Source organism: Rhododendron vialii, chromosome 9a, assembly GCF_030253575.1.
Source record: "Rhododendron vialii isolate Sample 1 chromosome 9a, ASM3025357v1".
Classification (NCBI taxonomy): Eukaryota; Viridiplantae; Streptophyta; class Magnoliopsida; order Ericales; family Ericaceae; genus Rhododendron; species Rhododendron vialii.
In genome coordinates, this window is record NC_080565.1 from 12,707,860 (window position 1) to 12,735,231 (window position 27,372).

Below are 27,372 nucleotides of genomic sequence, written 5' to 3' on the forward strand. Positions count from 1 at the left end.
TAAGAGGTAAACCTAGAGGTAAAAGGTACGCAATACATTGCTTTCATATTGCTTTCCTACTGATAATTAGGGTTTTGATTGCTAGTACATGATACTAACTTTGGCATCGGAGGGCCTTTGCCACGAGAGGCAAAGGTGCGCTCACCCCCTGTCTATTTTGCAGATTAGGGTTCCGGTGAAGAGTCACGAATAAGCCGTTGCAATCCAGTTGATCCGAAGCATCAATTGTTTTCATCCCCCTACGCCAACTAGTTTATTTGCCCTCTAGTTCTTGAAAAGAAAACTACATATCCCCACTTTCATCATTCTCATGTGTGGAGGCTTCGGTCATGACCTCGGTAATCTAATCGGACCACCATTAACCGAGGCCTCATATCAGCACGGGCCTGTGTATATCCTTCTGTTTACTCGTTTGGTATCGAGTCTCCTGTTTATGCTTCGGTTTAATACCGAAGTATGCATTCCGTTAAAGCCTCTTGGAAGAATGTTGCATAGCAAGAGGGGACCAAGAGCGACACGTGGCGGAACGAATCATCTAGGCCAGATCTGGCCATGTGCTTCGTAACCGTCTTATCCGGTGCGTCATCTATGACATCACCCGAGGCGGTTACCTAAGCGTGACCTTCACGCACTAGCTTGGAGCCCAAGTTAACCTAGGTCTATAAATACAAAGGGATACTCATCTTTGAGAGGTATGCCATCTTTCCCTAACCCTGGACCTAAAAACAACTCTCCTTACATCTAACTTGATCGTCGGAGGGTCACTAGGCTATTCCAGCCTTAGTGACTTGTTGCAGGTTCAAGCGGCGGAGGAACAGAGCAGCGGAAGAGAAGTACTAGTTCAGGCCAAGGTCCCTCCTCCTAAATCGAACCCCTACAATTGGCGACTCTGCTGGGGACCCAGCCTCCCTTTCAACTTTCACCTTCCCCTTTCTGCTCCGTTCAAACGTCCAGAATCAAACATGGTGGAGATCAACGACGCACATTACGGTGGTACCGCCCACGGGCTCGTTTCCCTCGTGGACCACAGCCTGGCTTCTGGCGGAGCAGCCACCCTTGGAAAGACCCATGTATCCGTCGGAATTGGCGCCGAAGCGTCAACTCCAGACGCAAGCCCATCTTTCGAGCTCCATTCCTACATCCGCCATCTCGAGCGAAAAATCGACGATCTCACGACGGTCATGGACCGCGATAGACACGTCCGAGACGAGTTGGCGGAGATCAAACATCTCCTCATCTCCCCATCTCATTCCTTCGGGAGCCGCGGCGGAAGGACAAACCGTCACACCCCCCCCCCCCCCCCCCCCACGCAGTCACGAAGCCGGTCACCTGCTAGAGCACAGACCCCGCCCCTCAGTCAAGGATCGTCTTGAGTCACCAAAAGCAGCGGACGCTCGAGCCCCAAAAGACGCATCGCACAGGGACCGTTCTCGTTCCCCTGCGCAACTTCGAAGGAGACCATCGGCCTTTGACAGGCTCGGTGGTGCGAGCGTCTCTGCCTCCTCCACCCACTCGGTCCTCGTGGGCAAGACAGGTCGGGAATCTACCCCAAGCCTCACAAGGGCATCCAGGGGAGATGACGGCCTTGTCGAGATCCAGACTAGAGGATACCGCGAGCGCCTGAAGGGCCCCCGAGCCAGAAGTCCCATTGTCTCGCACCCCGGCGGCGCACACAGCAGGAGCCCGGTCACCGAGCGCCTCGAGCCTTCGGCTCGGGATAGCTACCGACATCACCGCCAAGAGCGTTTTCCCAGGAAATCGGTTAGTATTGACCCAAAGAGAAAAGAGCATGAACGATTGGACAAACTCGTCCCCAAGAAGGGTACAGTGGCCGAGCGTCCAGACGGCCCCGACCGTTAGATCCGACCTCATCGCGATGCACGACTCACGACCTCTCCCTTCACAAGAGAGATCGCCCCGGTTACCCCCCCCCCCCCCCCCCCCCCCCCCCCCCAAGGGATTCTCCCAGCCCAAGTTTGCCAAATATGACGGCAAGACCGAGGCGTACACTCATCTAGTTCAGTATAAAACTGTCATGTCTCTGTTTCTTCGGAATGAACCCTCGGACGACGCCTTCCTGTGCAAAGTGTTTCCTGCAAGCCTCGGCAACCTAGGCCTCACTTGGTTCAATCAACTACCGGCTCGGTCAATCTCCTCGTTCGATTCCCTCTGTGATGCCTTCATGGCTCGGTTCGTAACAAGCAACAAGCATGAGAAGGAGATCGACTCCCTCTTAGCCCTCCGCAAGAGGAACGACGAAACGCTTCGGCAGTATGCCGGGCGTTATTGGGAGTTGTTCAATGAGATAGAGGGTTGCGACGGTGTCATCTCTGCCCGAGGATTCAAGCTCGGTCTCACCTCCCAGGACGAGCAAGTCTACGACGACCTCGCTCGCCATAAGCCAAACTCTATGAAGGACCTTATGACTCGAATTGAGGGCTGGTGTCAGATCATCGAATCCAAGGCAGAGAGAGGCATCGGGAAGCCTATAAGTTCAAAGACGTTAAGCACCTCGGTGACCATACCGGCTCCCGCACCTGTCCCAACATCGAAAAAACAGGTCAACACAATCAAGCAGTCGCCGAGGAGGGGACCAAAGCCAAGTGACTTCAACGCCGAAAAGACCGTCTTCACTATTCCTATCTACCGGATCATCGATCAAGTAAAGGATCAGCCCTTTTTCTCCTTCCCAAATCAAAAGCTAGGAACCGAGAATGGGAAAATCAAGAATCCCATCGTCCGATGCAGTTACCACAGCAAACAAGGTCACTTCACCACAGCTTGCAAGCCCTTCAAAGCCTACTTGGAGCAGCTTGTCGCGGGAGGCCACCTCGGCAACTTCATCGATCACGAAAAGACGACGGCTCGGGCGCAACGGACCAAAACAAATATGGAGGAAGAGGTCCAGACAATCCACTTCATACACGGTCCCTTGAACCCCGAGGCCGCTCGAGTCATCCGGGCAGAGTTGAATGAAGCCTCCTCCTCCAAATAGGTCATGTTAGTCGGCCCCGAACCAAAGCACCCTAGAACCGATGACGGCTCCAAATGGACGATAACGTTTACTGAGAAGGATCTCGACCGCGTCCAGCTTCCCCACAACGACGCCCTCGTGGTCACGCTACGCATCAGAAATTTCAACGTCCGTCGCGTCCTCGTAGACCAGGGCAGCTCGGCTGAAGTCATGTATTACTCTCTTTTCAAGGATCTAAAGATTCCCGAAACCGACTTCCGTCCCTCCGAAGTTCCCCTTATCGGCTTCAACGGAGCTCCTGTCTGGCCCATCGGTATGATCACTCTTCCTGTCCGTGCCAGCTCGGTAACTCTTGAAATGGAATTTATGGTAGTTGACATCCCTGGCCCTTACAATGCCATTGTCGGGCGAACCTGGCTGCATAAGCTCAAAGCGATTGCCTCCACCTATCACCAAGTGGTACGTTTCATAGGCATTCACGGGCACCAGGAAGACTTGTACGGAGACCAAACCGCGGCCAAGCAGTGCTATGTCAACGCCGTCCGAAGCAACAAACAGACCTCCCGGGTGAATCTCATTGAAGCCCCCGAGGCCCCAGTATTGGAAGACGTCGGTAGATCCCCCGACGACAAAACCGTTGAAGACGTGGCCACCATCCCAATCACCGAGGACGGCTCCCGCTTCTTCCTTGTCAATTCCTCACTTAGTGATACTGATCGGAATGAGACGGTAGCTTTTCTCAACCGAAACATTGAAGTGTTCGCCTGGACCCCATATGAGATGCCCCGGCTCGACCCTTCTTTCATCTGCCACGAGCTCAACATCGACAAAGCCAAACGACCGATCGTACAGAAGGCACGACGGTCCTCTCCTATCCATTCCGAGGCCGTCATTGAAGAAGTCAACCGACTCCTGAACGCAGGGGCAATCAGAGAGGTCCAGTATCCCAAATGGCTGGCCAACACAGTCGTGGTCAAGAAAAAGAACGACAAATGGCGTGTTTGCGTCGACTACTCAAACCTCAACAATGCTTTCCCAAAGGACTTCTTTCCTCTTCCCCATATCGACCAGCTCGTCGATGCCACCTCCGGACACGAGTGACTCAGCTTCTTGGATGCGTACCGGGGCTATCACCAGATCGCCATGAGCGAAGGTGATATCGAGAACACCGCCTTCATTACCCCCCACGGGATCTTCGGTTACCTTGTCATGCCCTTCGGTTTAAAAAATGCCGGAGCAATTTTCCAGCGAATGATAACCAAGATGTTCGAGCGATTACTAGGCGACACTATGTTGGCATACATTGACGACATGGTGGTTAAAAGTCTTCGCGCCAGTGATCATCTAACTCACCTCGCCGAAGTCTTTGAGATACTCAAGAACCACAAGCTCCGCCTCAAAGCCGAGAAATGCGTCTTCGGTGTTAGCTCCGGCAAATTTCTTGGCCACCTCGTCTCCCGACGCGGTATTGAGGCCGATCCTTCCCAGATTCGCGCTATTGATCAACTCTCGGCTCCCCACAACAAGCGCGATGTTCAGCGTCTAACCAGTATTGCTGCTACTCTGAATCGGTTTATAAGTCGCTCCTCGGACAAATGTCAGCCATTCTTCGCACTACTAAAGGGCAGCCGACGAAGCTTCAACTGGACAGAAGACTGTGACCGAGCCCTCCAACGACTAAAAGAGTATCTTTCCACGGCTCCACTCCTCGTCACCCCTCAGAACCAGGAGGACTTGTTCCTCTACTTAGCTGTCTCTCCACACGCCGTAAGCTCGGTGCTCGTCCGACAGGAGGGCCGGGAGCACCAGCCAATCCATTACTCCAGCAAAACCATGACTCCTGCCGAGACGCGTTACCTCCCCCTGGGGAAGCTCGTGCTCGCCCTCATCTCAGCCTCTCGAAAGCTTGCCCCGTATTTCCAGTCGCATCGCGTCATCGTCCTGACCGAGTTCCCCCTTAAATCTCTTCTCCGAAAGGCCGATCTTTCCAACCGAATCTCACAATGGACCGTCGAGCTTGCAAATTTTGAAATACACTTTCAACCTCAGACAGCAATAAAAGCTCAGGTACTGGCCGACTTCATTGCCGAGCTTACACCGCCCAACATATCCGCTTCGGCACCCACCCCGAGCACCGAGGCGGTACTTCAGGCCAACCCTAGCACAGCATGGCAGCTTTTTCACGGAGATGTTTGGAAAATGTACGTCGATGGTGCCTCCAACAGCCGAGGCGCAGGTGCAGGCGTCGTTCTTCTCTCACCTTCCGATGTCTTGCACGAAAGCTCATTCTCCATCAACTTCCCAGCCTCCAACAACGAGGCCGAATATGAAGCATTGATCTCGGGACTTAAGACTGCCGAAGCCATTGGCATCGAAGAGCTCGTCGTTTACAGCGACTCCCAATTGGTGGTTAACCAACTCTCTGAAGAATATGAAGTCGGGATGATCGTATGCGTACCTACCTCAGCACCGCAGTCCAGCTCATTCAACGCTTTAAAGCAATCAGAGTCGAGCATATCTCCAGGGAACAGAACGCCGACGCCGACGCCCTCGCCGACGCCCTCGCAGGGCTCGCTTCGGCATTCTCATGTACCGGACACCGCTCCATTTCCTTCAATTCTATTGACAAGCCCAGTTTTGAACTCGAAGATCTACAAAAGGAAGTACTCAACATAGAGCTTGGCCCGAGCTGGATGGATGAAATCGTCCTCTACCTGCGAGATGACACCCTTCCCACCGACAAAAAGGAAGCTCACCGACTCCGAAACAGGGCCGCTCTCTTCTGGCTCAATCCAAACGGGAAGCTCTGCCGAATATCATTTATCGGGCCGTACTTATTGGTTGCGCACCCACACCAAGTTCTGGGCATCATTGAAGAGCTTCATGCCGGCGACAGCGGTTGTCACTCCGGTGGACGGTCGCTCGCCCACCGAGCCCTCACTCAGGGATATTGGTGGCCGACAATGAAGAAGGACTCTGAAGAGTTCGTCAAGCGTTGCAAGAAGTGTCAAATGTTCGCTCCCATTATCCATCAGCCGGCCCAGGACCTTAGCCCTCTCACTAGCCCCTAGGCTTTCTCCCAATGGGGCATGGATATCGTTGGAAAGCTCCCTGTCGCTTCGGGTGGATTCAAGTTCCTCTTAACCGCAACCGATTATTTATCGAAATGGGTTGAGGCCGAGCCCCTGGTCACCATTGAAGAAACAAACGTCATCCGCTTCGTATGGCGAAACATAATCTCTCGCTTCGGTGTGTCGTTCGCCATAATTACAGACAATGGAAGGCAGTTTACAGGGCAAAAGTACCAGGCCCTACTTGACGAATACGGTATCAAATGGGACACATCTACTCCGGCCTACCCACAAGGTAACGGACAGGCCGAGGCTGCAAACAAGGCTATTTCATCTGGACTCAAGCGCCGACTCGAGTCACAACGGGGAAAGTGGGCCGAAGAGCTACCTAGGGTACTCTGGGGCTACCGTACTACTCCCCGGCGCTCCACTGGTCGCACTCCTTTTTCTTTAGCATTCGGAATGGAGGCGGTCATCCCACTCCAAGTCGGACTCCCAACAATGAGAACAGAAAATTTTGATGAGTCGGTCAACAGCAACACCATTGCTTCGGACCTCGATTTAGCCGAAGAAGAGCGGGACAACACAAGGATCAAGCTCGCTTCATACCAACAGGAGGTTGCAAAGGGTTACAACCAAAGCGTGCGCCTCAGGTCGTTCAAGCCTGACGATCTCGTTTGGAAAAAGGTGGTGGAGAAGTCCAAAAAGCGAAAGCTAATGCCCAATTGGGAGGGTCCTTACCGAGTTCTCAAGCACCTCGGATCGGGTAAGTACAAATTGGAGAAGCTGGATGGTTCCCCCATTGCTAAGTCATGGAATGCAAACAACTTGAAGAAGTTCTATGGATAGTGCTTGGATATCGAAGCCCGTTTGGTCTTTATTACGTTGCATTTTCTTTTAAGAAAGGTTTGAAGGCAATCTGCTTATGTATTGACAATACTCCACCGAGTTTTAATGAGAATTATCCCTTTGGCACTATTCAAACACTGAGTGTTTAAATTACTTATACTTGGTCTGTTCTTGCCCGGCCCATTTTATACCGACTTCAGGGATATTGTTCTCCCATAGGTGATACCCTCGGACAAAATTCCCACCAAGTCGCCCAGGCCTCTTCGGTCGTCTTGATTTCTGGTCACTCGCTCTAAGGATACTCGGCCTCTCTCTCCGAGCCCCTTATACTGACCCACCAGAAATTTCCCACTGTTTGGACTCGCTGCGTCACGAACCTATGGCAGAAGCCATACCCCTTCGTGAACCCGGCCTACGTCCCTTGCAGTAATACCATCCCACGTCTGCTCGATAAGTTCATTTCTATTAATAAGCAGGGGCATGCAATGTCAAAAATTCATTAAACAGGTGCTTCTGATTCGGTCCCTACCGGCCCTCCTACTAGCTGGGGCTCCGGAACGAGTCACCTTTTCTTGATTAAACGTCTTTTTTATGCTTGGCAAATCTCTTCGGTTAATGCATTCATTCACAAACCATGAACAAAAAAGTTACTGCTTCAATATCAAATATTTACAAACTCTGGAACAGCAAATTCCCAATGTTCGGAGCCGTCCAGTCAAAAGTTACAGAATTCAAAGACAAAAGTAAAAGAAAACATTATCCTAAGAGCGAGCTAGGTGGTCGAGCTGGTCCTCGGACGCTGGGGCATTTGGATCGGCTTGGTTCCCAGGACCTTGGTCCTCGGACGCCGGCTCCACCACCTCATCCTCTTCCTCTGGAAGGACAAGCTCCTCGGGAGGCGCCTCGGGGAGGGTTCGGAGATCAGAGTCTTCGGGGAGGTCGAGCCTCTTCACCAAGGCTTCATGGCCATACCGAAGGCCGTCCAAGAAACGGTCCCGATGCAACTCCGCCTTAATCTCCCGAACCTGCTTTTTGTACTCTACTCCGGCTGCATCCCAACCTTCATCGTAGCCTCCCTTCCTGGCGAAGTCAACCTCTGTGGCCCGGGTGACTCGCAGTGTGTTGGCATCCTCCTCGGCCTTGGTGGCTCTGGTCTCTGCCTCCACCCTCTCCCTGTCGCACCGTCGGAAGTCCGCCAGGTAGAGCTCGCAAGTCTCCCGAGCCAATTTAAGGTCTTCCTCTTTCCGAGCCAGCTCCCGAGCACGCTTGTCAGTCTTCTCTTCCTGCTTTTTGCATCGATCGTTGATAGCCAATGCCCGAGCTCCAGCCTGCAAATAAAAGATACGAGAAATTCAACAAAGTGCAAACTTTCAGATTGAAGAAAATGGGACGCAAACCATTAACTTACATTGAAGAGGGCCTGAGCTATCTCGGCCGTAATGTCCTCGAGCAAGCCGGTGACAGCCCTGGCATCCCTAGGAAGAATGCTTCCTTGGAGCATCCCGAAGGCCACGCCGAGGTTTTTGACACTGTCGGCATGGTGGATCGGGCGGCCAGTAAAATGGTGGAACTCTGGAGCCCAGGGGAGTTCCCTCGGATTGACCCAAGAGCCCTCCTCCACTCCTCCGGTCCCCCCTCCGGCCTCTTCCCGCTCCTCTTCGATCAGGATCGTCTCCTGACCTCCTCTGTCTCCGTCTCCGTCTCCCCCCTCCCGCCGAGTCCTCTTCTCCGGAGGCTCCTGCGGTGAGACTGGGGTCGCCCTTGAAGTCCCGGCACCAGGAGTACCGGGGACTGTTCCCCTGCCCCGACCAGCAGGTCTTCGGCACCTGAGGTTCAGCACCTCCCGAGTTCCAGGACCCGCCATCTCCGCGCTCAGCCGGTCCTTTCTGGCGTCTCCCAATAGACTTCTTCTCGGATAACTCCCCGAGGCGCGGATGTGCTACCCTCGGCTTCGTTCTCCCCGCCTGTCCTCTCCCCTCTTCCCACACCTTTTCCGGTTCTACCTCCTCAGCCTCGCCCTCGGCCTGCCCTCGGAACCCCCTGCTGCCTCGGTTTCTTCTTCAAGAAGCTCGTATAAGTTGGGACGTACCCGAGCAGTTCCGGAGCATACGGACTAGTGATGGGAATGCCGAAGGCCGCTGTAATTCGGGCCCGGTCAGCTCTCTCCCGAAGCCGTTGAACGATTCCCTCGGCTGCAAGGCAAAATCAAAACAAGGGATCAGTACAAAAATACGCAAGGCTTAACGAAAACATACGAAACATTTACCGAAGAGTAAAATTCTACCGACCAGGAGCCCCGGTCCTAAACTGCACCCTGGTAGTCATATCGGCATTCTCCCCGGGCCCGAACATGAAGTTGCCAGTTACCGAGAGGTAAATATTTGCCCACTCCTCGGAGTCGGGGAGACGATCGACAAGGAACGTGTCGTATCCCGTCCTGCACGAGAGGTAATATCGGTTGCTCTCCCGGTTGACTCCTAAGAGGTATACTCCGAAGAGCTCCTCGACCCCAAAAGTCAGATTGAACTGCCTCCTCAGTTCAATAATGCTTGTGATGATTCGGTAGGAGTTTACTGTAAGCTGGGAGGAGGTAAGGGAAACGGTTCGCAGGACTCGTCGGACAAATTGATGGAGGGGGAATCTAATCCCTCCCTCGGTGATTGCCATCAAGGGAAAAATCAATTCCCCCGGTCGATGAGGAAGGGTCTTCGGGTTGTTGTCAGGAAGCAGCCGGACCTCCACGTCCGAAGGGATGCTGTAAACCCTTCTGAACTCGGCGAGGGCAGCCAGTGTTCCATTGAAGTATTGGTTCAAGTAAGGGCATGGCCTCATCGGCCTCCTTCTTCCCCGAACCTCCTCGGGGGCATCGGCGAATGGGCCCGGTCCGCGGCCAGAAGTACTTGGGGTTTCCACCTCCCAAGAAGCGAAGGCTGTAACTGGGCGTGAAGCTCTAAGGGGGTCCGAAGGCTCAATGACGTCCAACAGAATTCGGTAAACGGCCTGGGCACGACACTCCTCAAAAATTTCCTCAAGATCGGCAGAAAGGGAGCTACTGGTACTGTCCGAGGAGACTTCAATGACCATTCGCCCCTACCTAGCAAGAAAAGACGTGCAAAAACCCGTTAGCTATATGCTCAGGGAAAAGCAACATGACCTAGCAAGCATGGGGCGAAATGGTCATCGCTCCTCGGTAAGTTTCTAGGCACCTCTCCCCGAGAAAGGTGCCCGAGGCCGGTGGTCGTTTCTATGGTCTCGGGTTGAAGATTGGCCTCGGGAAGAATGTGGGCCTCGGGTTGAATCTGGAGCTCGGGAAAACTAAGAACAGCGTAGGAAACGCCCAGCGCCGCCGCGGGACGAACGACGGCGAGCGGCAGAACAGTCGCAACGCTTAAGAAATGTGGATTGGAGTGAAGAAAACTTGAAGAAAATGATCAAAACGTGAAAATCAGCGACTGAAGATCGTCATACCTGAGTTTCGTGACGAGATCCGGGTCCAAAACGCTCAAAATCTCGATTGAATGCTGAAAACAGACGGCGGCGGCGGTTCGACTTCAGAAGCAGAGAGAGAGTAGCCGTCTTCCCTCTGTCTTCCCTATTTATAATAAGAGATACGGAGAGAAGCGCGGAAAACGAAGCGTCATGCACCGAGCCGTTAGATCTTTGACGCGTGTCGCCATCGGATGGCCAGAATTGAGGGGTCTGCACCGAGGACAGGCGCCGGATATTCAGACCTTAGGCGTGGTGACGCGTGTCACCGAAGCGACGTTTCGTACCAATCAACTGACATGGCACGTGCCGAGACAGCCTTTTTATTCTGAGACCTCGGCAACAGCTGACACGTGGCTCTTCTCTGGCGCGGGTTGAACGGAATCTACCGAAGCAAATTCACTCTTCGGTTATTCTCTAAAAAGGATCAAGGCCTGATATCTCATGCAATGGGATCAAGACCCTGAAGCAGAGGTGCAAAGCTCCAGGGGCTTGAGGGGCTATTGTGGAGGCTTCGGTCATGACCTCGGTAATCTAACCGGACCACCATTAACCGAGGCCTCATATCAGCACGGGCCTGTGTATATCCTTCTGTTTACTCGTTTGGTATCGAGTCTCCTATTTATGCTTCGGTTTAATACCGAAGTATGCATTCCGTTAAAGCCTCTTGGAAGAATGTTGCATAGCAAGAGGGGACCAAGAGCGACACATGGCAGAAAGAATCATCTAGGCCAGATCTGGCCATGTGCTTCGTAACCGTCTTATCCGGTGCGTCATCTATGACGTCACCCGAGGCGGTTACCTAAGCGTGACCTCCATGCACTAGCTTGGAGCCCAAGTTAACCTAGGTCTATAAATACGAAGGAATACTCATCTTTGAGAGGTATGCCATCTTTCCCTAACCCTGGACCTAAAAACAACTCTCCTTACATCTAACTTGATCGTCGAAGGGTCACTAGGCTATTCCAGCCTTAGTGACTTGTTGCAGGTTCAAGCGGCGGAGGAACAGAGCAGCGGAAGAGAAGTACCAGTTCAGGCCAAGGTCCCTCCTCCTAAATCGAACCCCTACATCATGTATGATGTTCAAGTCACCCCTTACCATATACCCGAGATACAGAAGGAAAACCATATAGAAGACTAAAACCAGCTCTCTTGAGCAAAATCAAATTACTCCATAAAACCATACCAATTATCCATAATGTCTCCAAAATACACTAAACCAACCAACAAAACAAGAGAGAGAGAGAGAGAGAGAGAGAGAGAGAGAGAACACAGCTACATGCTTGAAACATCAACCATTTTTTTATGGCTACTACTAGTAATTACTCAGTGAGCTCCTCTTCCTTGTGTGTCTCAATTGTAACATCACCCTGAGGATAAGCAACACAAGTGAGGACCCACCCTACATCTATCTGCTCATCATCAAGGAAACTCTGATCGGACTGGTCCACCTTCCCTTTCACCACTTTCCCTACGCAAGAGGAGCACAGGCCAGCATGGCACGAGTACGGGAGATCGATCCCCATCTCCTTGGCATGGTCGAGAATGTACACATCGTCCGAGCACTTGTAGACACCCCAATTGGGCCTCCGAACAATCTTTAAGTTCCCCGATGATGAAATAAGGAAAAATATATCTTCAAAGCTTGGATTTTTGCTCCTTTGTTACTACTTCTCTAAACCTAAAGAAAATCACTTTCTAAACATGTAGGGTGGCCTCCGGTTCAATTGCAAAAGAGAAAGATGCGTTTGCTTTGTCAAAAATAACTTTTTCTATGATACATTGAGGGTAAAATGGGCACACATTTCAATGTATAAAATGTCTTTGAGTGAAACCAATTGAGTTAGAAAGAGGACTCGACAAACTTTCCAACGCTTCGAACCGCACTCAAAATCGAGTTCGGGAGTGTCCGAGGCACCCCCGCAAAGTTCAGTGTGTTGTGTTGTCTCGAAAAATCGTTTCAAAAAATTACTCCGCCGCACAAGATTTCAATACACGACATTTTCGATTATATTGCGCGGCATTTCGAAAAATGTTCGACAGTTGTAGAAAGTTGTCGACCACGCCTGCAAGTGCAGAGAATAAATTTTATTCGGCCTAGAAGTCACCTCCTATCTTTGTATTGATCATAATAGACCCTCTTGCCTATAAACACAACACCCCCCTCCCCAGTTGAGAAGTACCCCTGGAATCTTGAGAAAAGCCATTCTGAAATTCTCTGGGACCCCTCCTTGATTCTCTCTCTATAACCCCTTACACCCATTACACTTACATACATCTCTTTCTCTCTCTACATAAACCCACAAGCTAGGCTATTACAAAATCAGTCTCAAACTGATTTTTCTCTCTTTCTCTCTCTACACTCATTTGCTCCCAAGTCTCTCAAAACTCAGTCCAAATCAACATTCACTATTCCACTTTCAAGCACATCCAAGCCTCGATCAAAAGGTATAAATAAATTACTTAGGCTAAACCATGTTTTGGCCTTGAGGGGAGCTTACCGAGGCCCTTCATAGTCCTTCTATACTGGGTTTGGGTCTCAAACAAGCTTTATATTCAAAAAGCACAAAAAATAGTTTCTGCACTGGATATGCTATATCGTGCGGTGCTTTAGAACATCGCACGGCGTAGCGTATTACACTGCGCGTTATTTTTAGTATTGTTTATTATTACTTTTTTTTTTTTCTTTTCCTACTTCGGCTAATGTTGTTTATAGATCGTACGGATACATTCCAGAGTCAAGTTTCATGTTAAAAGTCATCTTTTTGACTTTATTAAATCTTTCAACATTTCAAAAAGCTTTTAACATTGTTTTACATGATAAGATGAATAAAAGGGTCTCGTAAATCATTTTTCAGAGATTCAGAAAATATAACAAACTATTTTGCGGATCTATGGTTTGTTTTGTCATGTAAAAGCGAACTGATTTTGGAATGTGTAGACAGGTACATCGCACGGTGTTTTAGTTACATTGTGCAATATATCCGGTTCGTCATGCAGTATTTCACATAATATTGGCAGTCTGCTATAATGCTGTTATTTCACTTTCTGTACATTGCTCATCCATTTCATACTGTACAGTTTGCGCCACAAGCACGCCAATATGTTATATTATACCCCATGCCCCCTTTCCCATACATGTTTTAAAGTTAAGTTTTCAAATGATATTAAATCCCCCATTTAAAATGCTTAGTAAAAACCGGTCTTTACCGGGCGAGCAGGGTGCTTTTTCAACAAAACCTTCTCCACTTGTAATGTGGCTCCCGAACCCAAAGTCTCAACATTTTCACTAAATCAAAAGTCTTTTTCTCTCAAACAAACTCTCGGTTTCTCGGATCATCCATCTCAAATTTCGAGTGGTGACTCTCGAGCGCGCCAATCGGAGAGCCCACAACACTCGAACTCCTGCGGGCCTTCCGAAGTGATGAGCGTGACCTTGTGCACAGCCATGGTTGCTATCAGGCTTCCTCTGGTGGAGTACTTGACTCCCAGCAGAGGACCCATGTTTAGGTTGGGCAGAGACTTGAGGCTCGTCACCGCCGACTGCTGCTGCTGCCCCGCAAGAAGGCGGAGGTGCTGACCATGGTGCCGGAGAGTGCAGCCATTGTTGCCATTTTTTTCAAGTGTGAGAAAGAGAGGAGAGAGAGAGAGAGGAAGCTCAAAGGTAAAGAGTTAGAGAGACAAATGTTTGGTTTTGGAGAGGGGCTTATGGAAATAGTGTGGCTTGGGGGAGAGAGGGAAATGCTATCCTCCACGTGTCAGCTTGTCGTGGCTTACTCTATCATTTTTTCTTCGCCAGAGGGTTCACCGGTTATACTTGTGATTGTGGTCGGTGCAATCCTCTCTTCTTTGAATTTTAGCCTTTCATTCGAGGGGACGGGTTCTAACTTCTAGGTATTTCTCCAAGGCATCAGAGGATTAGAATAAACTGCTCTCCATTTGCAACCCCGTGACTAAAAAACCACAATGGGAAGAGTGAAAAAATCGAACACCGCGAAAATGCTTCCACTAAGTTGCAAACATGTCAGTTCTCTAAGAAACAAGAAAGAGATCCTGGGAGAGCGTATCTGATGAGCGTCAAACATACGTTGTACGTTTTGACACACACCCCGTCACACTTCTCATATATCCATGGGATCATGCAGCCGAGCATGTGTATGTAAGCAGAGGCGGATTTAAAGAGGGACCGGGGGGTCACGTGCCCCCCTGGGTTTTGAACTACTACACTTTAATCCTCTATATATTTGTATAATTTTCATTCACAACCTAAAATGTTTACATTAGTGCCCCTATATAGTTAGAAATTACTCCCTCCATCCGGATTTAATAGTCTTTTTTTGGAATTTGTTCCATTTTTGAATCGATTATATCTTCCAATTTATAATGTTTTACGTGATTTCGAAAATATTGTATTATAGAACTAATCGAGATCTATCAAACAAGATACATATTGGATATGAAATTCATTACAGATTCAAAGATATAACCCTATTTTTTAGCCAGTTAGAATATATATAGGGACAATTAAATCCGACGGAGGGAGTATAATTCATCAACTCTCATAAGCCTCAAAACCCATAAAAGTAGCCTAAATTAATTTGCTTCACCATTTTTTTCTCCAAATTCACCTCTCATCTTTAGTTTTACAAGTCATTTTTTTCATGAATATCTAATATTTACGGTTTGTTTGCTCGATTTTCATGTCGAATCTACTTCTTACGTCCCTTATTTAGTATTTAGTATTCCATTTTGGATTGTCCCTTAATAAGTGTCCATTTTATAAATTTTGTAGTTAAAAATTAGTGCATTGTCTATTTTGTTCCTAAAAGTAGATTCTATTTTGAAAAGTTAGTGTTTACACCAGTTTTTGGCACCCAATCCTGGGCAAGCGTTGGACAACCATTTAATTATTATTCAATTAAATTGGGCCATAAAATGAAGAGTCGTTGGGCTAAGATTAATGGGCCAAGGCAATATCAATTGGGCCCGTTCAATTTTAGTCCAAACAGGATGTAGAACCAAAAAGTCGTGGGCCGTGGGCTACGTTGTTTGAAGAATAAATAAGGCCCAGCTAGCCTTTAACAAGGCCTATAACATTCTTGAAGGCCCATGACCCATGAGGAGCAAAAGGATGAAGAAATGGGAATGGCTGCCACATGGCTATTTGACTTAGTCAAATTAGCCCATTATTCGTTAATGCCCACAGAAAAAAGGAATGAGGTGGCCCATTACTTGTCAACTGTCCATGGAAACAGGAGGTGGAATACCCAATATTTCTAGTAACTTCCCATGATCAAGAATAAACACATGGGTAATTGTTATTTACCTCAAATAATCACTCATGATCCCACTAAATATGTTAGTGGGTGGTTATTGCCGACACGTGGCAGCCCCCAAAGCTCACATGGGTGTCATCACGAGAAGAGGACAACAAGCTCCTTGCATGCAGAAAATTCGAAGACTCTTGGCCTATAAATACTAGAAGACAAGAAGAAAAAAGGGTCCATACGCCAATCAAGCTCAACGCTTAAAAAATCAAAGCCTTCCCAGCGAAGCAATTATCTCACTTTTCTCATCATCACTCAATTACTTCTCCAAGTAATTCGAGTTTTCTATCTCTCTTGTACCCCAACTTTATTATTACGACATAATAAAGTTATTCATATCTCTCTTGTATCCCCGACCTTATTATTATGATATAATAAAGTCATTCTATGATAGGTGCTGAAAAGCACCCATTTAATCCTTCTAATTTATGCCTTGTTAAGTCCATTTATATTATTATTTGGAGATTAGTGATGCGTTTCTTGTGTTTGTAGATACTTGGAGGCTTGACATTTTAATGAGTTAAAGTGCAAACTTTAACAAGTTTAGAGACCAACTTGAAGCATGTTCCAAAGTCTAAGGACCTAGGGTGTAATAACTCTAGTATTAAGTCATGTTCTGGCCTGACAAAGAAAAAAAGCTGTGATGGTAATTGAAAAAAAGTCTTCTAAAGGAAAAAGGGTTTTTCAGAAGCACGGGGTCTGCGGCAGAGGGGATTTTGTCGAAGAACAGAGAACAGGGCTCCAACTTCCATGGCCGGCTAACTCCATCGTCTAGGGGGAAGATGAAACTTCGCACCAAGTAACTCTATTTTATGTATGGGTTTTAGGTTTATTATTCGGATCGATTGTATAACTAAGAACCCTTTCCGTTTCAATTGAATGGAATGATTTTGATGGTTTTAATCTATTGAGTATTTGTATGCATGCTTTCAAATACAAGTTATACAATAGTTTTAATTGATTGTGGTTGGCGTTCTGAGATAGATTATACTCGAAAGACGGGCCGTGCCGTTAGATGGCCAGACCGTACTTCTGAGACTGTCCGTGCTATGGGATAATTTATACCTTTTAACAACTCAATTATTTTTCTAGACGATTATTGCTAGGGTTTGCAAGCCCTAATAATAATCCTTTCTGATTCGAATAATTAATCTCGCTTATGCATGTTGGAGTTACGCGGTCGAGGTGGATTCGAACCCTAGATTTTTCTCTCCAATCGTTACAAATTCTCCATTTAATTATTTCTCTTAGTTTAATAAATTCTCCAAATTCAAACAACCAAACTTATTTTGCCCGAATTAATCTAAAAATTAATCGAATTTGTCGTAACTCAGCCATACTGTCCGTCGGAACGATACTCGGTCTTGACCACTATTCTACGAAGTAGTAGTTAATTCCAAGGTTTTATAAATTTATATTTGACACGGAACGACGCAGTCATTCTACGTTGCTACTTCTTTTCCTACACGGTTAGGAAATTATTAAGGCCTCGCTCGTAGAGGCAAAACCACGAACCAACACTACAATCCAGCCCTTAGGTTTGCAGCACTATTGCCCTCACGGTTAAGAAGTCAGAAAAGGGACGCTCAGCCCTTTACGTTAGACGCGACAAGTCTTGGCACGCCCGCTCAGTCCTTAAGCCATTTCGGAGTCGAACATCTTTTTGGCACGCCCGGTGGGACCCTAATCGTCTAAGGGTTTTATCATGGTCAGGAAGCCGCAGCAACAACCGAATCCACCCATCCTAGATCCACCACAGAGTCCTGAGGGAGTGGTAGTCGACGTGCCATTACTCGAGGAAGCTGGTCCTCAGATCAGCGCCCAAGATCTTAGCGATGCTACCGACAGCGTCAAAAATTATATGTTCATGGCAGGACGTGAGATCTCCCACAACATTACGCAGTCAATCTCGCAATCGTTCACTCAGTCCTTGGAACCTCTGACCATAGCAGTCAACAAAATGGTTGCTACGCTTACAGAGAGGCTACCGCTCGCTCCTCAGCAGCAGGGCTTTCCACAGTTTGGTGTCTTTGGCAACGATCAAGACCAAGTTGGCTTATTGGGGGTTCCTCCCCCTCCTCAGACATTTTACCATGCCACTTCGTCTAATAGCCCTGCACTCGGGGGGCAAAAAGAGAAGGGAGTCGTGATTGGAGGAGCTTCGACGCCTCCGAATAACGTTCAAAGGTTTATTTTGGTCAAGGACCAGAACAAGCTTGACAAGTCTGATAAGACAGACAGAAGGCCTTTACAAGGAGGCCAGGGCTCTAAAAAGGACAAAGGAGTTACACGTACTCCTCAAAACTCTGATACTCGGGGGACAACCAGCAGGCACAAGAGGCGCACCCACAGCTGCCTCCTGAGCCAGACCTAGTCATGGGAAGGGATCAAGTCTTGAACCTGCTCCAGGAGCAGTTAAGACCTGGTTTCAGACCTTTGGGAAGGCCAATGTATAAGAAGCCTCATACCGAGGAAGTGGACAATACACCTTTCCCAAAGGGTTATAGAGTCCCAAAATTTTAGACCTTCAATGGTGATAGCATGTAGTCAACGGTGGAGCACATTGCCAGGTTTCAAGTTCAATATGGAGAGGCTGGAACCATTGATGCATTGAAGTTGAGACTTTTTCCCAGTTCTCTTACTGGGACAGCCTTCACTTGGTACATCAACTTACCACCTAACTCGGTGCAGACCTGGGCACAGTTGGAAGAGATGTTCCACCAGCAGTTCTACAGGGTAGAACCAGAAGTGACGTTGGTGGACCTGTCATGCTATCGTCAAACCCATTTAGAGTCTGTGGAGTCCTACCTCTTACGTTTCAAAACTGCTCGATTCAAATGCAAAATAGTCCTTCCTGAGGCCGAATACGTGCGTATAGCATTAAACGGCCTGGGCTTTGAAATGAAGAAGAAGTTTTATGGAACGGAATTCAGAGACCTGTTCGAATTATCTTCTAAGGCTTCTCATTATGAAAAGTTCTTGGCGGAAGAGCAGGACAGGAAGACGGCATCCAAAGGGACGTATTACCGCGACCCTAATTACGAGGTTGCTGCAGTGGAAGCAGAGGCAAACCCAGACTTGGCAGTGGCTGAAATCATCAACAAAAAGCCATACGTTTGCAAGGCCTTTGTCAAGATGGAGCCCACAAACCAGCCAGCCCAGAGCACTTTCAATAAGTCAACCAAGACCTATACATTCGACGTGGGTAGGGCTGAAGCTATCTTTGATCAACTCCTGGCCGACGAGCTGCTCAAACTGCCCTTTGGTCACAAGATTCCAACTCCGGAAGAACTGAAGGGCAAAGGGTATTGTAAGTATCACAATTCTTGGAGTCATACTACTAATAACTGCATAGTATTTAGAAATGATATCCAGGACAAAATTGAACGGGGAGACTTCAAATTTCCTGAGAAAGACAAACAACCCATAGGGGTGGATGGCAATCCCTTTCCTTCAAAGCTGAGTACAAATATGGTCTCCGTCAACATGAGGGACATGCCTAGGACTATTCCTAGGCAGAAGATAAGTTTGCGAGCCCCTTCCAGAGTAGTCTATAAGTCCAGCCCAGGCAGGTATTGGGATATCCTTATTATGATGAGGGTGATGTCAGGACTGAGCGGGTTAGAAGGTTCGAAAAACTGAACTCTTGGTGGTCGAAACCTTCGAGAGTGAAGAAACCAGAGAAACCAATTTGTTCCATGGTGTGCACAGAGTGTGGACATCATGCCAGTCCTAGCAAGCCAGTCCTGAAAAGCATTATTGTGGGAAGGGCTGAACCAAGTCCTAAGGAGCCACGCAGGTCTAAAGGGAGAAAGGTTGTACGCGAATCTGTGTTCAACCGAATTCAGCCAGGGTTGGTTGAAATTGAAGATGAGCTCGTCAACTTGAGGATATCTGCTCTTTCCAAGGATAAACCAAGGGCTGTGAGACCTCCAGTCACTCCTCCGGATGAGTGGCACAAGGTTGAACATCCCAAGTTTCCTTCTGAACCTCCACCTTTATCTAGATCTCAGAAAAGGCGCCGCCAACGATTCAGGCAGGCAGCTAGAAAGGCTGATAAAAAAATAGATCTACTGGACGACCCAATGATTGAAGACGACCCCAAAGAAGAAACGAAGGTGGAAGTCCTGGTAGAAGAGCCTGTGGTTGAAAGACCTAAGGCCAAAAGAGTATACAAGCCCTTGGAAAGGACTGTGGAAGAGGCTATCATCGAGCCTTCTCCAAAGACTTTACCTAAGAAGCAAGCACCTTCGGGAAAGACATACAAAGAGGCTATTACCCAATTGCCTGCGAAGCAAGCCGCTGTATCCAAGAAACAACTTCTCTTGGAAAGAACTCTTGAAGAAGCTAGGATTCAGCCTTCACCGAGGTAAGTCACTGTGACCCAGAAGACAGCCCTTGAACCAAGGAGGCCAGACTCGGGGGGCAAGTCGAAGTTGAATCCACAGGCTAACGTATTTGTGCTTGGACAGGGTCATAACATGCAATGCAACATGGTCGTGTTCTTACCAGCAGATCTGGAAGCCAAGGACAACGCTCCAATAGCCATGGAGGGAGATGTTGTAGAGATGGGGCAGACAGCGGAGATTTTAAATGAGTCCTTCTCTGTAGGACTGAATGGACCTTCAGTGATCGTGTTGAAGGACGAGACCGAGGAGAAGAATAAAGATCGTGCAGCTAGCGTGATCTTTGAGAGGTCGAGTCCCACGATGAACAAACACATCAAGCCCTTGTACATTGCTGGTTGCCTTGATGGGATGCCAGTGAACCGTATCTTGGTAGACAATGGTTCAGCAGCCAATCTCATTCCTAAGGCCATGATGCAGAGGCTCAGGAAGACTGATCAAGACCTGGTTTCATGCAACGCCGCCTTGACTGACTTCACTGGGAAGGAGACAACATGCCAAGGTTTTTTGATCATGAATTTAACGATAGGGTCCAAGACCTTAACAACACCTTTCTTTGTTGTTAATTCACACTCTTCCTTCAATGTTCTACTGGGGAGAGATTGGATTCATTCCTGTCTAGCGGTCCCCTCAACCCTTCACCAATGTCTTATTTTTTGGAATCAAGACGACGTGGAGGTAATATGGGCTGACCGTAGACCATTCAAGGCCTCTACTAACCATGCTGAGGCCCACCTATATGATGAGGGGGTTGGTCCAATGAAGGTGGCAGGCCTTGACAAGTATGGCCGCCACAGAATAGCCCCCATTCATAACAACAAGTCAGCTGAAGAAGTGAAGGCACTTTTTCAAGTATTAATCGGTCCAATGATTACGGAGTCAAGCAGACCGATTATAGCTTCATCCAAACACCCTTCTCAATGTCAGTAAGCCCTTCAAAAGCAGAGAAACATGTGGCCCTTCGGACCACATTGTCAAAATTTGAAGCCTATTCACTAGAGAAGAGGCTGATGGGAAGTCAAGAGTCTGAGGAAGATTTTTCGGCCTGTGCGGCCGAAGTAATCAATGAAGACGAAAACCTGGTTGAAGATCTTGATGAAATCCGCCTGGAAGACCTTGAAGCAGCCCCAGCCAAGTTGGATGATTTAAAGGCTGACGTGCAAGATCCTTTAGAGGAAGTTAATTTGGGAGATTCAGAGAATCCCAAACCTGAATATATTAGTCAACTTCTGCCAGAGGACGTGAAGGAAAAGTTCATCCAGCTCTTAAGGGAATTCAAGTCTTGTTTTGCTTGGACTTATGAAGAGCTGCCAGGTCTGTCCAGAGACCTAGTGGAGCACAAGTTGCTTATACAACCAGAATTAAGACCTTTCAAACAACCGCCAAGGAGGATGTCCAATGAGGTTTACTTACAGGTCAAAGATGAGATCGAACGCCTTTTCAATGCTGGGTTCATACGCACAGCCAGGTATGTTACTTGGCTCTCTAATATTGTGTCAGTCCTTAAGAAGAACGGCAAGGTCAGAGTGTGTGTAGACTTTAGAAACTTGAACTTGGCTTCCCCAAAGGACAAGTATCCAATGCCAGTTGTAGATCAGTTGGTAGATGGAGCTTCTGGTCACAAGGTCTTATCCTTCATGGATGGGCATTCTAGCTACAATCAGATCTTTATCGACGAGGCCGATATGGCTAAGACCGCTTTTAGGTGTCCTAGAGCCCTAGGAACCTTTGAGTGGGTCGTAATGCTCTTCGGCCTAAAGAATGCTGGTGCTTCGTTCCAACGAGCGATGAACGCCATATTTCATGATTTCATTGGCCATTTCATGGAGATCTACATTGATGATATCGTGGTCAAGTCTCAGTCCTATGATGAACATTTGGAACACTTGAGGAAGTCTTTCTTGACAATGCAACAGTTTGATTTGAAAGTAAACCCCTTGAAATGTGCCTTCGGAGTCTCCGCAGGCAAGTTCCTTGGATTCTTGGTCCACAACAGAGGGATTGAAGTTGACAAGAACAAGAACAAGGCCAAAGCAATCATGGAAGCGAAGCCTCCTACCGCCAAGAAGGAGTTGCAGAAGCTCTTAGGTTTGTTCAACTTCTTGAGAAGGTTTATCTCAAACCTAGCTGGAAGGGTTCAAGTCTTTTCTCCACTCTTGAAGCTGAAGGACCATGACACTTTTGTTTGGGAGGCAAACCATCAAAAGGCCTTTGATGAGATCAAAGGCTATTTAGCAACGGCTCCAATCCTTATGCCTCCCATCAGGAACAGGCCGTTGAAGCACTACATCTTAGCAGCTGAAGGCTCAATTGAAGGCCTCTTGGCTCAAGATAACGCTCAAGGAAAGGAACAGGCAGTTTATTATTTGAGTAGGTTATTGACTCCTTATGAAAGGAGATACACTCCTATTGAAAAGATTTGTCTTGCCTTGTACTTTTCAGCAATAAAATTGAGGCACTACATGCTTCCTGTTTTGGTTTACATTATGAGTAAAACAGACCTAGTTAAATACTTGCTTTCTCGGCCAATCATGAGAGGCCAAATCAGCAAATGGTCTTTAGCTCTAATGGAGTTTAGTTTTCAATACGTTCCTCAAAAGGCTGTAAAGGGCTAGGCCTTAGCGGATTTTCTTGCTAATCATTCATGCGTGGATATCGGCGATGAGTCCGAGTTAAGTCTGAATGCCCTTAAGATATCACTTACTCCTTGGACACTGCTCTTTGACGGATCAAGGACTCAGCAGGCCTTAGGCTGTGGAGTAATTATTATTTCTCTTCAAGGCTTGAGGACTGAATTGTCCTTTCAATTTGATTTCCCATGTACAAACAACCAAGCTGAATACGAAGCAGTTGTTATAGGCCTTGAGATCCTAAGAGATCTAGAGGCCAGAGAAGTAAAGATTATTGGGGATTCAAACCTTGTAATCAATCACTTGGCGGGAACGTTCAAATGCTATAATGAGGACTTGGCTCCTTATTATATGGCAGCAGTGCAATTAATTCAAGATTTTGATAATGTAACTGTCAAACACGTTGCAAGGAGTATGAACACTGAAGCCAACAGCTTGGCTCAGGCCTCAACAGGTCTGAAGCTAGCTCCAGAAACAATCCACAAGATCATCACAGTCCAAAAGAGGTTGTTACCTTCCGTTAGAAGAAGAGGTCTAGGACTGGAGGTATTTACTTCTGACTTCACAGGTGAGGAATCAGATGATGAACCAGAGAATGATTGGCGTACACCTATTATTTCTTTCCTCAAGAGGCCCCATCATAGAACCTCTAGGAAGGTAAGGAGAAGGGTTATGAGCTATATCCTCGTGGGCGATGAATTATACAAGAAAAGCTTTGAGGATGATTTACTTTTAAGGTGTTTAGGGCACCCCGAGGCCATGAGGGTCATGAGTGAAGTCCATGAAGGAATCTGTGGAGCTCATCAATCAGGGATAAAGATGAGATGGCTAATCAAAAGGTATGGATACTATTGGCCAACCATTTTAGAGGATTGCATTCATTTTTCTAAAGGATGTCAACCATGCCAAGCTCATGGCCCAATCCAGCGTGTTCCTGCAGCTGATTATCATGTTGTGGTCAAACCTTGGCCATTTAGAGGTTGGGCCCTTGACGTGATTGGAAAAATTTACCCGCCCTCTTCAGGAAATCATACTTACATCTTGGTAGCCACAGACTATTTTACTAAGTGGGCAGAAGCAGTGCCATTAAAGTCTGTGAATCAACAAGAGATAATCAAGGTGATCAAGGAAAGAATCATCCATAGGTTTGGACTACCTGAACACTTGGTTGCAGATAGGGGTACAATATTTATGGGAGAACAAGTAGTCAATTTTGCTGCCCAGCAAAACATCATCATGTCCAACTCCACTCCTTATTACGCACAAGGAAATGGCCAAGCTGAGTCCACCAATAGGACTTTGGTCAATATTATAGAGAAAATGGTGGAAAATAATCCAAAGGCTTGGCATGAGTTACTCTCTGAGGCCTTATGGGCCTACAGAACCTCAAAGAAAGAAGCCACCAATATAACCCCTTATATGTTGGTATATGGGCATGATCCAGTCCTACCAATGGAGGTAGCAGTAAAGTCAGCAAGAATAGCATATCAGCATGGCCTCACCCTTGCAGATTATACTCAGGCTATGTTGATGGAGCTTGAAGACTTGGATGAGGTCCGGCTTATAGCCCTTGACCACATGTTGGTCTAGAAGAGAAGAGTTGCTAGGTCTTATGACAAACGTGTAAGGAGAAAAAGCTTTACTGAGGGTGACTTAGTTTGGAAGGCAGTTTTCCCCTTAGGGGAAAAGAACCCAAGATATGGCAAGTGGTCTCCAACCTGGTAAGGACCTTACCAGATTGCTTAAGTCCTTAGAGGTAATGTCTATCTTCTTATGGACCTAAATGGCGGTCTGTTTAAGCATTTAACAAATGGAAAGTACCTAAAGCATCACTATCCTACTATGTGGGAGATGAGAGACTTTAGGGAAATTCAATCTAACAAACCATAGAGAAATTTCATGGCAAGGCCTGAACGGAGGCCATAATACCTACTATGCAAAATTCATAAAGGCCTCAAGTTCAGGCCGCTTATCATCAAACCAAACCAGTGCCTTCGGCCATTTAAAGGAAAGTTCCAGGCCAGGCACAAAAAAGAAAACAAATTTAAAGTTATTACAGGCCCAAATCAAAAGAAAGAAGTTAGTTCTTAGAGGTCAAGACCTACAGAAGGCCTTCAAGACTGTTTTTGAGACTCTCCCAAGAAGTGTCAAGGCTAGCAAGTTGAGTATCAAGTGTTTCCCGCTGTCCACGGAGACTTGGCATTTCTTCAACCAAGAGGTTTAGTTTCATCTCCTAGCTCTTAGATCCAGCCTTCAGATCATCATGGTGTTGGGCTAGAGTTTTGGATTCCTTCCGAAGGTAGTCCAGATGACCTTCAGCTTGTGCCAATTTGCCCTTGAGGTATTGGATTTCTGTGGAGGTAGTAGTAATGTTTGCTTCGTTGGTCTTGATGTCCTCCTTCAGCTGGATCCATTCAGTGCTGAACCTGGTAAGCTCCGCGTCAACAGCTTCCAGCTCTGACAGCTTGGTATTTATCTTGCTAAGCTCATGGGTAGAGGAATCGTAGGACTTGACCATGTCAGGGAATTCTTTTTGAAAGTGTTGGAGTGAAGCCTCTTCTATCCCTAAGGCTTGGGACTTTACCAGCACGTCCATGGCCTTTTTAACATTGGAAGCCCTGGCGGGATGAGGTACTGCTTTAAAGTTCTGAAGTAAGGCCATTCTGAGGGCTGTTTTGGCCTCAGAAACTTCTTCTGAAGAGAATTGAGATTGAGAGGTCAACCAAGCCCACTGCCTGAGGTGCCCGAGGTAGCTGCTTTCAACAGATCTTGGGCAGATTTGAACAGAGAATCCAAGTCTTCATCTTCATCTACCTCTACTACAGTGACAAGCTCAGGCTCAACAGGAGGATTGATCGATGGAACAGACTGGATGATTGGAGATCTAGGCTTCTCTGGAGTCCTCGAGGATGCTTCATGCTCAGGTTCTTGGTCGGACAGGTCGAGTTTCTTCTCTTCTGCCTCTACTTCTTCTTCAAAGTAGTCATCAAGTTCCTGGGGATCGAAAACAAGGGGGAGTTGATGATAATACGGAGCCATAAACATTGGGGATTTCATGTCACAGTACATCCTTACGATTGGGTTATGTTCAGTGGCAGACACGGTGTTCTCAGAATCGGCTGGTGTCGAAACTTTTTTTCTCAACTTCTTCTTCTTGGAGAGAGCTGATTCTGCTTGCTCTTCTTCACCAATGAAGGTGGCTTGTAAGAAAGAAGGTTAGTAGAACATTCAAATAGAGTATAAGAGGAAGAGCCAAGGAAAGCTCAGACCTTGCCCGAAGGATCGATTTCGGTAGAACTGGTCTTAGCACTACTTCTTGTTCTGCCAGCAACTACTGTTTCAGAGGCCTACAAAAGAGATAAATGCATGATTGCCTTATTCCGAAGGACCAGGCAAGGGGCTAAAGAGTTCATACCTTTGGCCATTGTCTCTTGGCTGTGGTCTTCACCCTTTTGGACCTCTGAGCAAGAGGATTCACAGAGGCCTCCTTTGGTTCATCTTCTGAACCTGTCAGCAAGGGAAGAAATTAATCCAGATCTTGGGAGGCTTAGAGAAATTAACGCGTAAGTAGACCTTTTAATATTACATTTTCTCTTGACGCTTGAGACTAGAGAAGAACGGAGTTGTTGCAAAGGGACAGTTATGCCAGGTTCAGGAACTCCAGTGGGGTGCGGCAGAATATTCATGAGAACATCTAGATATGGAGTGGAAAAATGCATCTTGGTGTAACCTCCCCACCAGTTATCAAATTTTGCTCCCTTATCGGTACGCTCAACATAGGGATGAAGAGCAAAGGTCTTTCTGAGCTCAGGAAGGACATTTCTAACTTTTTCCAGGTCCCTGCGCTGGATCACGGGCCTGTCAGTGAAGTCCTTATTTAAAGACTGGTATGGAGGCACAGGGGTGAGTTGACATAGTCCAAACTGCCTGGCGAATTGGGCTGCATTGTAATACTCGACTCCACATTTATAATTTGTTGAGGTAAAAGCCATTCCATACATAAGGTCTTTGGAGATCAAGAAACTAGTCAGACCTCCTTGCGATCATCATAGTCATCTCCAAAGTCTGACGCACCTCTTTTTAACCACCAAGGCACGGTATCTCTCACAAAGGGCATCCAATTTTTTCCCATACTCACGAGTTCGTGATAGAAAAACTTAAAGTAGACACTGAAGGCATGTCTAGGGCCACGAGTATCAACATAGTTAAGTCTATAACAGGTATTTTCTGAGTTCTTGTTCATGGGCGGGGCGAGTTTGGGGAAATAGGACCACAACCACAAGGTGATGATCCACAGTGGACCGGGAGCAAAAATAAACTTGTTACTTATCAACTCTTTCATTCCACGATAAAGATGTGCCAAGACTAGAGGGCCTAGTGCCAGCTTCTGCCCCGAAGCTAGGGCACAGGCCAGATCTATGAAGTCTTTGGTAACCCTATTGGTAGAGACACAAAACACAAATTTGTTCAACCAGTAAAGAAGGAAAGCGACGTGTTCACCATCCTCAACAGGACCCTTTTGGGCGTAGTGATTGATGAAAGGGGAAAACGACAAGGGCTTCTTGTACTCAAAGTAGAGGGTTTTTGGGACAGAAAATAGTTGGCCTCAATCCCGTGAGGACGGAGGCC

At 47.5% G+C, this 27,372-nt stretch overlaps 1 pseudogene; it reads right to left on the reverse strand.

Annotated features, from left to right (window-relative positions):
* Nucleotides 1-244: 244 nt before the first annotated feature.
* Nucleotides 245-14,189, reverse strand: LOC131300553 (ferredoxin-like; annotated as a pseudogene).
* Between the last annotated feature and the right edge of the window lie 13,183 nt (nucleotides 14,190-27,372).